Raw genomic sequence first — 15,469 nt, 5'->3', positions numbered from 1 at the left:
AACAGCTCTTACAGGAACTAATATAGCGAGAAATCACTCACTACCTCTTCCCCATCCCACCTAGGAAAAGCATTAATCCTTTCATGAGGAGTCTGACCCCGTGAGTCACCTTCCAACACTGACACTTTGGGAACCAAATTTCCACATGAGTTCTGGGAGGACAATACATCCAAACACATTCAATGGCCCAAAGCTATGAGTTCCAGAATTTTCCCTCCAATAGCCTCCCCACTCTGTCAAAACTGTCTTAATAGAGAATATAAAAAACACATCAATAATAATGGCAAGTGTCATTTATTAGATGCCATTTATATGCTGTGTAGCACTCTGCAGGCCTATTTCCCCTACATTATCTCATTTAATTCTCAATCATATAATGTATGTACTATAATAATTTTACAGAGGAGAAAAACAAAGTTTGAAGAAGATAATCAACATTCTCTGGTGACAGAGCTCATCAGTAGTGTAGGACAAATGCATGTCTAATTCTCAAGACTATTCTCCTAAACACTATGTCCATAGATGACTTACACCAAATTGAGATAGTATTTTGAGAGACCATTTTAAAAGTTGACAATGGCTATTAATGTGTAACCCACACCAATAATATTTCCAGGGATTTTCAATATCTTAGACCACTGTTTCTCTTCTGTCATTTGCATAACATCTTCATAATTTATGCAATAATTAAATATCATTATTATTTAATATTTTTGTTATGCAAATTGACTGTCTACTTAAAGAAATTATTTCACATAATTTTATATCATTACTAAATTTATATCATCGCTAAGAGGAAAACACAATATTACTTGCCATAAATGGAATGTAACTGCAAAATCAATATATAATTATTTTTAAAAGTTTGTCCTTGGACCACCTAAAATAATCTTACACACTAAAATGATATGCATGTAATAAATTACCATTGCTTTCACCTGGAGGAGTAAACAACAAAGAACATCATGTACCACCACCTTAACATACAGGCAAGAGGACGCCTTGTGCTAGGCCTCAAGTATCACAAAAACACAAAATACAAATTTATTCAACCAAAGGATCTGTCTGTCATTCAGGATCCAGCTCTCCGTGCCAGCACAGCAATACCTGTAACTCCAATTATATGCTTTATTCTCTACTTTCCTTGTCTTCTGCCCTGAAAACAAAATGCCATTACATCCACATCCAGTGTGTTGTGCAGCTGCTAAACTTGGAGACAGACATTGCTGTAGCGAATGGAAAGACTGAAGCAGAGAAAGCACTTACATAAGGGAAAAGACATATTCACTTACCAAATCCCTCCTATCAGGTTGCATAACTTCAAGAGATTGTTGCCCAACAAAGTATACTTATATTACTCACAACAGATATAAAGGGCAAGGGGGCACCATTTTGTAATACTGAACAATTATATAAATTTGCATATATATGTGTCTACTCTAAGCATAATGTGTGAAGAGTGATCTCAATGATTTATGTCAGCAAACATGGACAATGAATGCTAAAATTGAGTGTATTTTATTTTTATATAACTTTTAATAAGGAAAAATTGAAATTTCTAAAAATTGAATTAAAGATTCACTTTTAGTTTAACATGTTTTATTTTATTTTATTGTGGTAAGAACACTTAACATGAGACCTACCTTCTTAAATTTTTGAGGGTATAATACATTGTTGTTTACTATAGCTGCAATGTTGTACAGCAGATGGATAGATCTTGTTCATTGTGCTTGACTGAAATTTTATGTTCATTGGTTAACTCGCCATTTCCCCTTTCCTCCAGCCACTGGTAACCATCATTTCACTCCTTGGTTCTATGAATTTGACTATTTCAGATACTTCATAAAGCAGAATAATGTAGTATTAATCTTCCTGTGACTGGCTTATTTCACTTAGGATAATGTCCCCAAAATTTATCTACAATGTCACATATTGCAGAATTTCCCTTTTTTAAGGCTGAATAAAGTCCATAGTATGTATATATCACATTTTCTCTACTCATTCATCTGTCGATGGGCATATGGGTTGTTTCCACATCTTGGTTATGGTCAATATTGCTGCAATGAATAGGAGAGCACTGATATTACTTTGACATACAAATTTTATTTGCTTTGTATGTATACCAATAAGTTGGATTACTGGATTATATGGTACTTCCATTTTTAATTTTTTGAAAACCTCCATACTCTTTTCCATAATGGCTGCACCATTTTTCATTACTACCTAAATTATACGAAGATTCCAATTTCTCCACATCCGAGCCAACACATACTGTCATATATATGTATGTATGTATATACGTATGTATGTATATATGTATACATGTATATATATGTATACACACACACACATACACATATATAAAATAGCCATCCTGACAGTTGTGATGTAGTATCTCACTATGGATTGAATTTGCATTTCCTTAATGACTAGTGATATTCGGCATCTTTTCATATACCTGCTGGCTATTTTTATGTCTTCTTTGGAGAAATGCCCATTCATGTCATTGGCCCATTTTTTAATTGAGTCATTGGCCTTTTTTTTTTTTTTTTTTTTTTTTTTTGCTATTAAGTTGTAGGACTTCATTGTGTATTTTGGATATTAACCCCTTATCAGAGATATGGCTTGCAAACATTTTCTCCCATTCTTTAGGTTGCCTTTTTGCTGTGTTGTTTCCTTTGTAGTACAGAAGATTTTGTTTGATGTACTCCTACTTGTTTATTTTTGTATTTGTTGCCTGTGCTTGGGTGTCATATCCATGAAAAAACTGGCGAGAGTAATATTGTGGAGCTTTTCCCCAATATTTTCTTCTGGGAGTTTTATAGATTCAGGTCTAATATTTAAATCTTTAATCATTTTGAGCTGATTTTTGAGTATGGTATAAGATAAGAATCCAATTTCATTATTTCACATATTTATATATACTTTCCCCAACACCGTTTGTTGAACTCCTTTCCCCATTGTGTTTTCTTAGCATCCTTGTTGAAGTTCAGTTGACTGTGTATGCAAGGATTTATTTCTTGGCTCTCTATTCTATGTGTCTATCTTTATACCAGTAACATACTGTTTTGATTATTGCAGCTTGGTGATATATGTTGGAATCAAGAAGTGTGATGCCTCCAGCTTTGTTCTTTTTTCTCAATACTGATTTGGCTGCCCATGGTCTTTTGTAGTCCCATATGAATTGTAAAATTATGTTCTATTTCTGAAAAAAATACTATTATAAATTTTGATAAGGATTTCATTGAATCTGTTGATTGCTTTGAGTAGTATGGATTTTTTCACAATATTAGGTTTTTCTATCCATGAACATGGGATCTGTTTCCTTTTTTGTGTGTTTTCTTTAGTTTATTTCACCAGTGTTTTATAGTTTCCAGTATGCAAGTCTTTCATCTCCTTAGTTAAGTTTATTCCTGAGTGTTTTATTCTTTTTGGTGCTGTTGTAAATAAAATTGTTTTCCTAATATTCTTTTCAGATTGATTATTGTTAGTGTATAGGAATGCAACTGATTTTGTGATCCTGCAAATTAACTGAATTTGTTTATTTGTCCTAACAGTATTGATTTTTTTTCCAATGAAGTTTTTAGGGTTTTATATATATATAACATCATGTAATCTGCAAACAGGAAAAAAAATACTTTGTTTTTTCCTTGCCAAATTGCTCTGGCAAAGACTTCAATTACTATGTTAAATAGAAGTAAAAAGTGGTGAGAGTGGGTATCCTTGCCTTGCTTCTAATCTTAGAGAAAAAGCTTTCAGTTTTGCACCACTGAGTATGATGATAGCTGTGAGCTTTTCACACATGACCTTTAAAATTATGTTGATAGTATTCCCAGTTTTTCGAGATTGTTTATACTGAAAGGGTATTCAATTTTGTCAAGTGCTTTTTCTGAATCTATTAAGGCAATCATGTGATTTTTGTCCTTTAGTTTATTAATGTGGTATATCACATTAAATGATTTTCATGTTGTGAATGCTTTTATTTTTAAATATACATTTCTTAATTATAATTTTCTTTTTAATTTTAATACTTTTGAATAACAGATAAAATGAACTTTTTTTCATCATGAAAAATAATTTAATTTTTGAATTCAAATGTACTAAATTTACATTTTATATTCTCATTTTTCAAACTTTGCATATAATTAAATTTTCTTTTTAATTTTTTTAAAAAATTAATTTTTTAATATTGATTTATAAATATACAATATAGTTGATTTTCATGTCCCTTTATCAATTCCTTATTTTCCTCCCTTCCTCTCCCCCCTCCCCCTTATATTCAAGAGAATGTAAATTAGGTGACAGCATGATTAGTTATATTACTGAAATAAAGCAAAAATACTTATAAGAAAATTCATAATGATTTATGAATTATGTATGCCTTTGTTTTTATTACTCATCTAAACATTTCTAGTCCAACAATAGAACATGTAGAAATTTGCAATAATAATGTAATTCAGTTGTCTGATATTGTATGAACTTTCCATTATATTAAAAATATAGCATTACATGTAATTTTTATAATGTCAAAGTAGAAAATGAACATATTTTATTTTACAATTTATTTGCTTGATTTTACTTTCTAAACATTTAGGTATATATGCACTTCCATTTGTACCTTTTTCCCAGACCTAGCAAATACTAAGGATGTGACTGTAGACACTAGACAATGGACCAGGAAAGACTGGAGAGATTATTTGGACAGACTACATTTCATATTAAACCATACTGATAATTGTGTATCTGATTGGTTTAAATGTAAAATTCTCCTGAATTATTTTTCAAAAATTATCTTGCAATGCATAGTTCTAACAGTTTTACTGATTTTCTTCTCCCTAAATTCCTCTTCATCCTTTCTTCAAGGCAGCAGCTCCTTATTCTTTCACTGCTCCCTTTTTCTGACAAACACTACTCTGTGTCAGACCATAAGAATTAATACTGGAAACTTAAAAATGTTGTAGTCTGGCAGCCCAGGCAACAGAGTAGCTGCTCAATTCTGCATCTAATTTATTTTCTCATAATTATATCTGGGCATTTCCTTAGTTCATATGTGCTGGCCCCAACATTATGCCTCAATTTCCATAACTGGGTCTCTGACTCATTCTCATTCCTGAATGGTAGTTTTGATAACTTGCCCAGTGTTCCAATTCCTGAGACACATTTTGCCATATTATTACTGATCCCTCAAGTGGACAGAATTCTGACCCCTGGTCCCCTGGCTAATTATTTGGGTCTGCTCTTTGAGACTAAGCCTTAATACTAATAGGTTGAATCTCCTTACATTGCACGTGCTCCATCACTGTACTCCAATGATCACCTTGCTACACCTCAACAAACCCATTTATCTATGTAAATCACCATATTTCACTTATCTATTGCTGTATAACACACCACCCAAAACTTAGCAAATTAAAGCAATAACCATTTTTTCCCTTGATTTTGCAGGTTGGCAATTTTGGCAAGCAAGCCACAGCAGAAGCTGGTCATTTCTGCTACAGTTGATACAGTCTGGGTTCAGTTATATGTAAGTAGTCATCTGGAGGGTCAACTAGAAGCTAGCTAGTCCTGAATGGCCTCATTTACATGTCTGGAACCTCAGCTTTCATGGCTGAAAGATCATGGCCTTTTTCTCCATGTGCACATTCTCACCACAAAGTCTCTCATCCTCAAGAGGACTACCTTAGGTTTGTTTATAAGTTGACAGTGTTCCAGGAGAGTGAGAAATAGAAGCTGCAAAGCCTTTTGAGGCTTTCTTTCAGAATTCTCACTATGCTGTTTTCATTATAATCTGTTCGTCAAAGTCATATGATTGAAAGTTGGGAGAATAAACTCCACCACCTGATGGTAAATAATAAAAAAAAAAAAAGTTGTAGCCATGTTTAGTCTCAACACCATTAATCACTATATTAACTGAGTTCTAACTTTCCCTGCTAGGCTAGGTTCCTTACCACTTGGTGGGTTACACTAGTTGAGAGATGGAGAATTTAACTGCAGGCTCGCTGTAAATGAATGAAATCTAATTTACCCCTCAACTTTTCAAGAGAGAACTTCAAGGACATAACATATCCCTGGATGAGTTCAAAAGCTTCAATTTTTGAAAGCCTGAGCTCATGCAGAAAAAAATGTCTTAAACAATAAAACTGGAGAAGCTGAGAAGAGAATAGCTAGACCAGTGTAAAAAGAGGCTAGGAGTAGAGCCTGCTCCTTTGAACATCTCAAAAGTAGGGGTTTTTGTATTGTATGCTTTATGTTTTAATATTCATTTTATATTTCAGTTAATTCTTTTTATAAATTTTCATTTTGAGATCACTGTATATTTGCACACAGTTTTAAGAAACAATATAGAGTAATCCCTTTTTGCCCCTAAGCCTGTTTATCCCACTGGTAACATCTTGCATGACTATAGTACAAGATAGCAATGAGGGCATTAATATTCATAAAAATGCATCAACTTTGTGGAGATTTGAATAATTTTACAAGTAGTTTTTCATCCGTGTGTGTGTATGTGTACCTACATGCATGTGCTTAATTCCACGCAATTTAATTATATTTGCTGTCTTCTCTGTCCTCCACCATAGTCAAGATGCAGAGAAGATCCATACAGTGAAATATTTTTTCATTCATAAAGAGGAATGAAGTATTAACACATGCTACAATGTGTATGAACCTGGAAAACATTATGCTAAATGAAAGAAGTTAATCAAAAAAACCACATGTTGTATGATTCCTTTTCTATGAAATATCCACAATGGGCAAATTTATACATCCAGAAATTAGATCAGTTGTTGCTTAGGGTTGAGGCAGGTGCATGTGAGGAATGTGTAAGGTGTGTGAGTGTCTGCCAATGTGTGTGGAGTTTCTTTTTGTGATTATGAAAATGTCCTAAAATTGTGGTTATGCATAAAGATACCTAACAGTTTCATCAGAAAGATCACTCATGCTACCGTTTTAAACATTCAAGCATCTCTCTCACATCCCTGCTCCCTGATAATGAGAAACCACTAATCATTTCTTTATCTCTATAATTTTGCCATTTCAAGAATGCTATATAAATAGAGTAATGCAAGGGGAAGGGAAGTGCACACAGCCCAGCAGCCACTGAGGTAAGCTGAGACCAGACACCTGCAGCACCAGGGCTAAGTCTAAGACCAGGAGGGAAGCGCCCATACCCCAGCAGTAGTCAAGGTGAGCCAATATCCGCATGGCACCAGGGCTCAGTCTAAGGCCCCAGAAGGAAAGGAAGCACACACAGCCCAACAGCCAAAAGGGGAGATGAGACCAGACCCTTGTGGCAACGGGGTCCAGTCTAAGGATCTGGGGGTAAGAGAAGCTCACACAGCCAAGCAGGTGCCAAGGTGAGCTGAGACCTGCACAGAACCAGGGGCTCAGTCTACTGCCATGGGAACCTAGAACAAGAGCCAAGGTGGTGTAATTTAGATACCGCCCAAACTTCTGACATGACAAGGACAGTTCACCACCACAATAGCAGCCAGGGCCATTCTACAGGCAAACAGCCGCTCACTTGACATTGATATAAGAAGAGTCACCAGTAGAGCCTGCAAATAGAGGAGAAAGTCTTTATCGTCATAGCCAACTCCAGAGCAACAGAAGAAGTAAGTCCTCTACCAGATGATCAAACATCAATAAAAAAATACTAGAACTACAAACAAAAAAGGAGATATGACACCACCAATGGAATACAATAATGTGCAAATTCTAGGTCCCGTAGAACAGGGAATCCTTGAAATGTCTGAAAAAGAATTCTGAGCAATGATCTTAAGATAGCTAGAAGAGACAAAAGACTCAATTAAAGAACACAAGGCAACAAGAAAAAAATATACAGAATATGAAGGAGGAAATTTACAAAGAGATTAATAACTTAAAAGAAAATGTAGCAGAACTCCTAGAAATAAAATATTCACTCACTGAAATTAAAAAGGAGAGAGAGAGCTTAAGCAGCAGGCTAGAGCAAGCAGAAGAAAGAATTTCAGATCTCAAAGATGGTCTTTTTGAAATAACCCAGGCAGACAAAAAAAAAAAAAAAAAGGAAAAAAGAAATAAAAATAATTAGGAAAAACTAAGAGAGATAAGAGATAACCTCAAGTGCTCTAACATCCAAATCGTGGGTATTCCAGAAGGGGAGGATAAAGGAACAGTTATTGAAAACCTATTCAAAGAATTAATAACAGAAAACATCCCAGGGGTAGGGAAAAATGCAAACTACAGAACCAGGAAGGACAAAAGCCCACAAACAGATTCAATCCAAAAAGATCTCATCTAACACACATTATAGTCAAATTTGCAAAGGTCAAAGACAAAAAGAGAATTCTAAAAGCAGCAAGCAAAAAGCATCAAGTCACCTATAAGGGAACCCCCATCAGGCTAACAGCCGATATCCCAACTGAAACCCTACAGACCAGAAGAAAGTGGAATGATATATTCAAAACACTAAAAAAATTGCCAGTCAAGAATTCTTTACCCAGCAAGGTTTTCCTTCAGAAATGAGGGAGAAATAGTATATTTCCCAGACAAACAAAAGTTGGGGGAGTTCACCGACACACAACCAGCCCTGCAAGAAATTCTCAAGGGAGTCCTTCTTCTGGAATCTGAATAATGAATGTCACTATCACGGATACACAAGAAAGAGCAAAACCTGCTGTTAAAACAAAAATGCCAGTGAGAAAGATAAAGAAGCTAAATCATGCCACCTCAAATGTCCAACTAAAATTGAAAAAGAGAAATAAAAGGGGAAGTAAGGATCAAAAGAGATTTAACACATCTAAACAAAAAGCAATTAATGGACAGGAATTAAACAATACCTTTCAGTAATCATGCAAAATCTGAATGGATTAAACTTCCCATTCAAAAGGCACAGATTGACTGGTTGGATTAAAAAGTTAGATCCAAGTACATGCTGTCATCAAGAGACCCATCTCACCTGTAGAGATACAAAAAGACTAAAAGTGAAGGGATGGAAAAAGATATGCCATGCAAATGGAAACCAAAAATGAGCAGGTATAACTATTCCTATATAGGATAATAGGAATAGACTTTAAAACGAAAAAAAAAAAAAAAAGTCCAGATCCGGATGGCTTTACAGATGAATTCTAACAGACCCTTAAAGAGGAATTAATACCAATTCTCCTCAAACTAGATCCTCCATATGATCCAGCAGTCCTACTTCTGGGAATATACCCAAAGGAATGGAAATCATCATGTCAAAGGGATACCTGCACTCCCATGTTCATCACAGCTCTGTTCACAATAGCCAAGATATGGAACCAACCTAAATGTCCATCAATGGATGATTGGATAAGGAAAATGTGGTATATTACACCATGGAATACTACTCTGAGTAAAAGAGAATGAAATTCTCCCATTTGCAACAACAGGGATGATCTTAGAGAAACTTATTTTGTGTGAAATAAGCAAAGCACAGAGGGATAATTACCATATGTACTATCTCATAACTGGGAACTAAGAGATAAAGAAGAAAGGAAAGAAAGATCACAGTGGTGTGTTGGACTTGCAGAGGGAGAGAACATACCTAGGGATACAAAGTGGAGTGAGGAAAGGGGGATGGGGAGGGAGGTCGTTGATAATTGAGGGGATAATTGGGTGGGGGACATGGGGTATAATCACAATTTGTGGTAATGGACATGCTGGCACTATGGATCTGGTCATCACATCTTAGGCATGAGTGGTGACAATTTGCTTTGTACTCCATAAATATTCATAACCAATAAAAACAAAAGAAAACCTTAAAAATAATTTTAAAAATAAAAAATAAAATATAAATAGAATCATATAATATGGAACCTTTTGGCATTGTCTTTTTATTTTATTTATGATCCCTTGAAACACATCAAATTTGTTGAATATATCAATAATTCATTCCTTGTTGTTACTAAGTAGTGATCCATTGTATAAATGTGCCCCACTATTTTTCACACCTACTAAAGAACATTTAGGTTGTTTATAGGTCTTGGTTATTACAAATAAAGCTTTTGTGAAAATATACGTACAGGTTACTGTGTGAATGTAACTTTTATTTCTCTGAGATAAATGCCCCACAAGTGAAATTTCTGGGTCATATTATAAACACATGTTTAATTTTGGAAGATGCCATCAAATTATTTTCTAGAGTAGTTGTTACATTTTTCATTTACACTAGCAATATATGAGTGACACAATTTCTCTCTATCCTCACCAGCATTTAGTTTTATCACTATTTCTTATTTTAGCCATTCTGATAGATGTTTAGTGATATCTCATTGTGATTTTAATTTTAATTTGCCTTATGGCTAATTATGTTAAATATCTTTTAATTTGGTTATATGTCATCTATATATTATCTTCAATAAAATATCTGCTCATGTATCTTGCTCATTTTCTAATTTTATTGTTTGTTTTTCTTTGGTGTTGAATTCTGGGAGTTTTAAAAATATATTCTAGATAATGCTAGCTCTCTCTCAGATGTGTAGCTTGCAAGTATTTTCTCTTAGTCTATAGCTTACCTTTTCATTCTCTTTACATGAGCTTTCTCATAGTAAATAAGCCTACTTTTGGTGAATTCTAGTTTGCAAATTTTTGCTTTTATGGATCTTGCCTTTGGTGTCAAGTCTAAGAACTCAATTTTTTATTACATGCTTTCTAAAAGTTTCTATAGTTTTATATTTGTATCTTTAAGTCCATTATCCATATTAAATTAATTATTTTGTAGGTGTGAGGATTAGGTCAAAGTTCACATTTATTTAATGTTTATGGTAACGGTTACCAGTGTCCTTCAGGGATATCATAGAAAGGAGCTGTAGTGCTGCAGCTGTCCACTTGCTGGTTGTGCTGCATATGGTGCAGAACCATCTGCAATCTAGGCAGCTTTGGTCATATGCTAGCTTGATGGCCCGTGATTAAGTGTTCAAAAGCGGTTTCTCAAAAGGAGAGTAGGATCTATAGACAAAGTCGGGATTTTGACTCAAAATTCTAAGGGTCTGCACTATAATTCACCTGTAGCAGCCTCCAAAATATTATAAACATCATGAACACCATTGGATCCACTGGATCTTGGCTCAAATGGCAGAACAGCTTCCATCATATCCTGAACCGGAGGCAGAACTTTCTGTCATTCTGGGCCCCACTCAAAACTTGCAGCTCTTTATGTTGCTCAGTAAATGGGCTTGAAAATAGCACACCACACTCTCAATACCAAAATATGTATCAGTCAGGGTTCTTCAGAAAAACAGAACCAATAGGTGATTTTACACACACATGCGCGCACACACACACACACACACACAAAATTTATTTCAGAGAATTGGCTCATGTGGTTTTTGGAGGCTGGTACGTCAAAAATCCATAAAGCAGGCCAGAAGTATGCTCTCCAGTAGAAGTTGATGCGGAAGCCTTGAGGCAAAATTTCTTCTTTTGGGGGGGAAACTCAGTGTTTGCTTTTAAGACATTTCAACTGATTGAATGAGTTCCACACATATTATCGAAAATAATCCCCTTTACTTAAAGTCAACTGATTGTAAATATGGACCACATCTACAAAATACATTCACAGCAACACCTACATTAGTGTTTGATGGAATAACTGTCTACTGTAGCTTAACCAAGTTGACTCATAGAAGTAACCATCACAGGCATTAAGGACGAATCAAGAATTAAGTTTCTTGAGACTGGGGAACTGAGGGTCTAAAAGATTCTTTAAGCTGTATTCCCCAAAACTATTCAGGATTCTAGGAGATAGAAGGTTTCTTATTGAAGTAGCATATGGAAGTTTAGGAGTCAAAACTTAAGAGCCTTGGACACCATGTAAAAAGCCCTAGTGGCCAATGTGCACATGGAATATATGAACTCTGTAAAATGGAAGGCTGCACATATTTTAATGGGAAATGTGGTCTCATACAATGAGCATCTTAGCCCCAGAGTGAACAGAGCCACTTCCCTAGATATTTAAACTATATGAGATCCCCAAGAATCTTGTAAACACCAGAAAGAGGGAAAAAATAGGGGCGAGGAATAGTTGGCAGATCCCAACAAAATATTAGTGAGAAAAAATTACTCTCCAAATCAGGCAGGTGAGGGCTAACAGACAGATGTAGTTCATATAAAAATTTAAAGCTACAAACTTAGATATACAAAAGTATAACTATTTTTCTGTAACCGAACTTAACTTGTATGTGAAACTCCCATTCACATAAGTAGGGAAAAATTAATTTAATCAAGTAAACTTAGATGCTTCCAAGTTTTCTGTGAGATTTTGAGCAAACTCATTATTTCAGTCATTCTTCAATTTTGGGGTCAAAGGTCCCTTTACTCTCCTAAAAGTTATTGATGACCACAAAGACTTTTTGTTTATATGAATTGTATCTATGAATATATTCCATACTAAATACTAAAACTGACAAATTTTAAAATTATATATTTATTTTAAATTAACAACAAAATAATGACTCTAAAATAGCAACGATATTAACAATAAGATTAACATAAAATAATAAATATATTAACTAAATAATGGATTTTTATGAAAAATGTACTACTTTTACAAACAAAAGTTACAGTGAAAGAGTGACATTATTTTACATTTTTCAAATCTCAACGAGTGGCTTAACAGAAGACAATGCTATAATATCTACTTCTACATTCAGTCAATGACTGTATATTGTTTTGCTGGTGTATATAAAGAAAATCCAGCCTCACACAGATACAAGGGCATTTCAAAAAGTTTGTGGAAAAATACAATTAAAAGGTAATACAGATCTTTTCATGAAATTTTTGAAGTACCCTGGTATATAGTTGAAATAGTAAGAATATCTTAGTGGTTTATTCAGATAGTTGTGGACGATTGCTATGGTGTGAATTTTTCTTCCAACTCATATTGAAATTTAATTGCCATTGTGACTGTATTAAGAGGTGGAACCTTACAAAGATAGATAGGTCATGAGGGTTCTGCCCTCATAAATGGATTAACGCCATCATCTCAGGAGTGGGTTATTTTTTGTGGGAGTGGTCTCTTGATAAAAAGATAAGTTTAAACTATGTTTTCTCTCAGTTTCATTTTCTTGCTTCTGCCTTTTGTCTTTTGCTGTGGAATCACCCTTACCAGATGCCAGTGCCACGTTCTTGGACTTCCAAGCCTCCAGAGCCACGAGCCAGATAAATTTCCATTTTTTTTAAATTGCCCAATCTGTGGTATTCCGCTACAGCAACAGAAGACAAACAATGATCTTTGATAGTACATCAAAACTGGGCAAGTGTTAGTTTCATAAAGGTAAGTTGGAATGTAGATAGTGAAAACATATCAAAGATCTTCCTTCTATTTTGTTTTCAGTATATTCAAGAAACTCATCAACAAAAAGACACCACTGGCAAAAAAGACTACTTGGAGTCTAAATTCAGAGTGCACTGCATCATTGCAAAAGGGGATTTTATTTGGCCAGTATTTTAAAAGATGCTGACTATTGAGCTAAAGTTTCTCTAGGCTTATTTTAGGTAAAATTTATGAAACATTTATATCAGGAACTGTGCTAATCACTTTTATGTACACTGTCACATTTCTTCCTTACAACACTCCTATTAGATGGGAATATTATTAGCTCCATTTTATGGATTAAGAAACCAAAGCTAAGAGGGATAAAATCACTTGCCCAAGATTTTACATTTTGTGTATGATAAAGCAGACCTTCAAGTTCATGTTTGTCTCACTTCAAAACCCGTGTCTGTAAACATTCTCTCATGCTGCCTATGTTTGCAATCCTCTTCCACCTTCCCTCAGCTCCCACCTTTGTCTGAGAACTCCTACTCATCCTTCAAAATCTAGTTCATATGTCATTCTCTTCATAAAACTTTTTTTGAATCCCTCAAACCAAAGTTGATTATTCCCTCCTTTGTGATGTTATGATACTTAAAACATATTATAACTATAGTATTTAAGTTTCTATTATGTATATGGGACTATTATGAATTTTGAGGCTTTATCAGTATACAGAAAAGACATAGATCCTGTTCTAATGCAGCTTCAGTTTAAGTGGAGGATACATAAAAAATTAAAAACTAAAACCATATAGAATTTCAGTTAGTGATAAGTGTTATCAAGTAAAAATAAAATAGAGTGAAGAAAAAAGGCTGGCTGGAGTTGGCAAAGTTCCTTTTGATGAAATAATGAAAGAAGGATTCTTTGGGGAAGTGAAATCCAATGATCAAGCCAAATAAAGCATAAAAAGAAGAATATTTAAGACACAGGATACCACAAATTCAAAAGTTGTGTAGTGAGAATAAACTTGGAATGTTTAAGTAACTGATAGGGATGCAGTAAGTCTGTATCTTGAGGAACAAAATGAGCATGGTCATAAAAGAAATCAACGAAATATAAAGAAGTTAGGTCATGTTGGAGTAGTTTACACACTGCTTGCTTGTTAGTCTCTTTAAGTTAGTGGTTCATATGTCTGTCTCCTTTATTAGAACATGTGCTGAAGGGAAAGAGCCATACCTAATTAGTCTTCATATTCCTAACACTTAGAACTGCCATTTGGTAGGCACCACATAAATTTATACTGAATTGAACAAATCACGAAAAATACCTTGGAGAAGGAACTTGTCAATAAGAGTCATATTTGGGTAATAAAGTCAGTTTAAAGAATATTCTATCTCACCTAACCATCATAAAATGCCTAGAAAGCAGAGGAAGGTTTCTAAAAATATGGTTTCCTAAGATTAGCACTGAACTACATTGAGCATGTATCTTATGCAACTCCATCCTGTATTTTAAAAAATTCCCTTCTACTCCTTTATTGTAATAACATTTGCAGGGGGCCCAGAACACCAAATCATGTAGCTACAGGGGGAACACACTTGATTTTTGATTTATGTTTCAGACATTAACAGGTAGACTAGTCATCACTGAAATTGCAAGAGGGGCACGTTGGTCCTTATTTCACTCAGCTTCCCTCTTTAGTATCTACCTTACCCTTTATGACATATTTATTTTTGAAGGTGCTCTTTAATGCCCTCACTATCAACAAAGTTGACTAATCCTGACTAAAGTGTTAGTAAATTATAGCTAAAGTATTTCCCTACTGCATTCTCACAATATTTTTTTTTAATAGGGAATTCTAATGTTAGAATTTCAGGCACTGTATCATGCATAGGAGATCCATTTTGTCAGAAAGAGGATTATTCCCAACATTCCTTAAATTCCATAGCTTATAAGATGCTGCCTATAATATGCAGCAGGGCAAAGCACCAATTGCTTTCTCAACTATAGTACACCCTGGATCACTCAAGTTTCAGGTGCAGAAAAAAGAAACAATTTTACATATTTTAAGTAGAAAGGAATTTAGTACAAGAAACTAAGTGCTTAATATATTTTTGGAAAAGCTTAATGCTTGGTCTTTCCCTGGCACTCCAGGAATGACACCCAGAAGAATGTCACAAAACTTAATCACCAGAGGACCTACTACTTCTG

This window comes from Cynocephalus volans, chromosome X, assembly GCF_027409185.1.
Source record: "Cynocephalus volans isolate mCynVol1 chromosome X, mCynVol1.pri, whole genome shotgun sequence".
Lineage (NCBI taxonomy): Eukaryota > Metazoa > Chordata > Mammalia > Dermoptera > Cynocephalidae > Cynocephalus > Cynocephalus volans.
Note: the sequence above shows the minus strand (reverse complement) of the source record.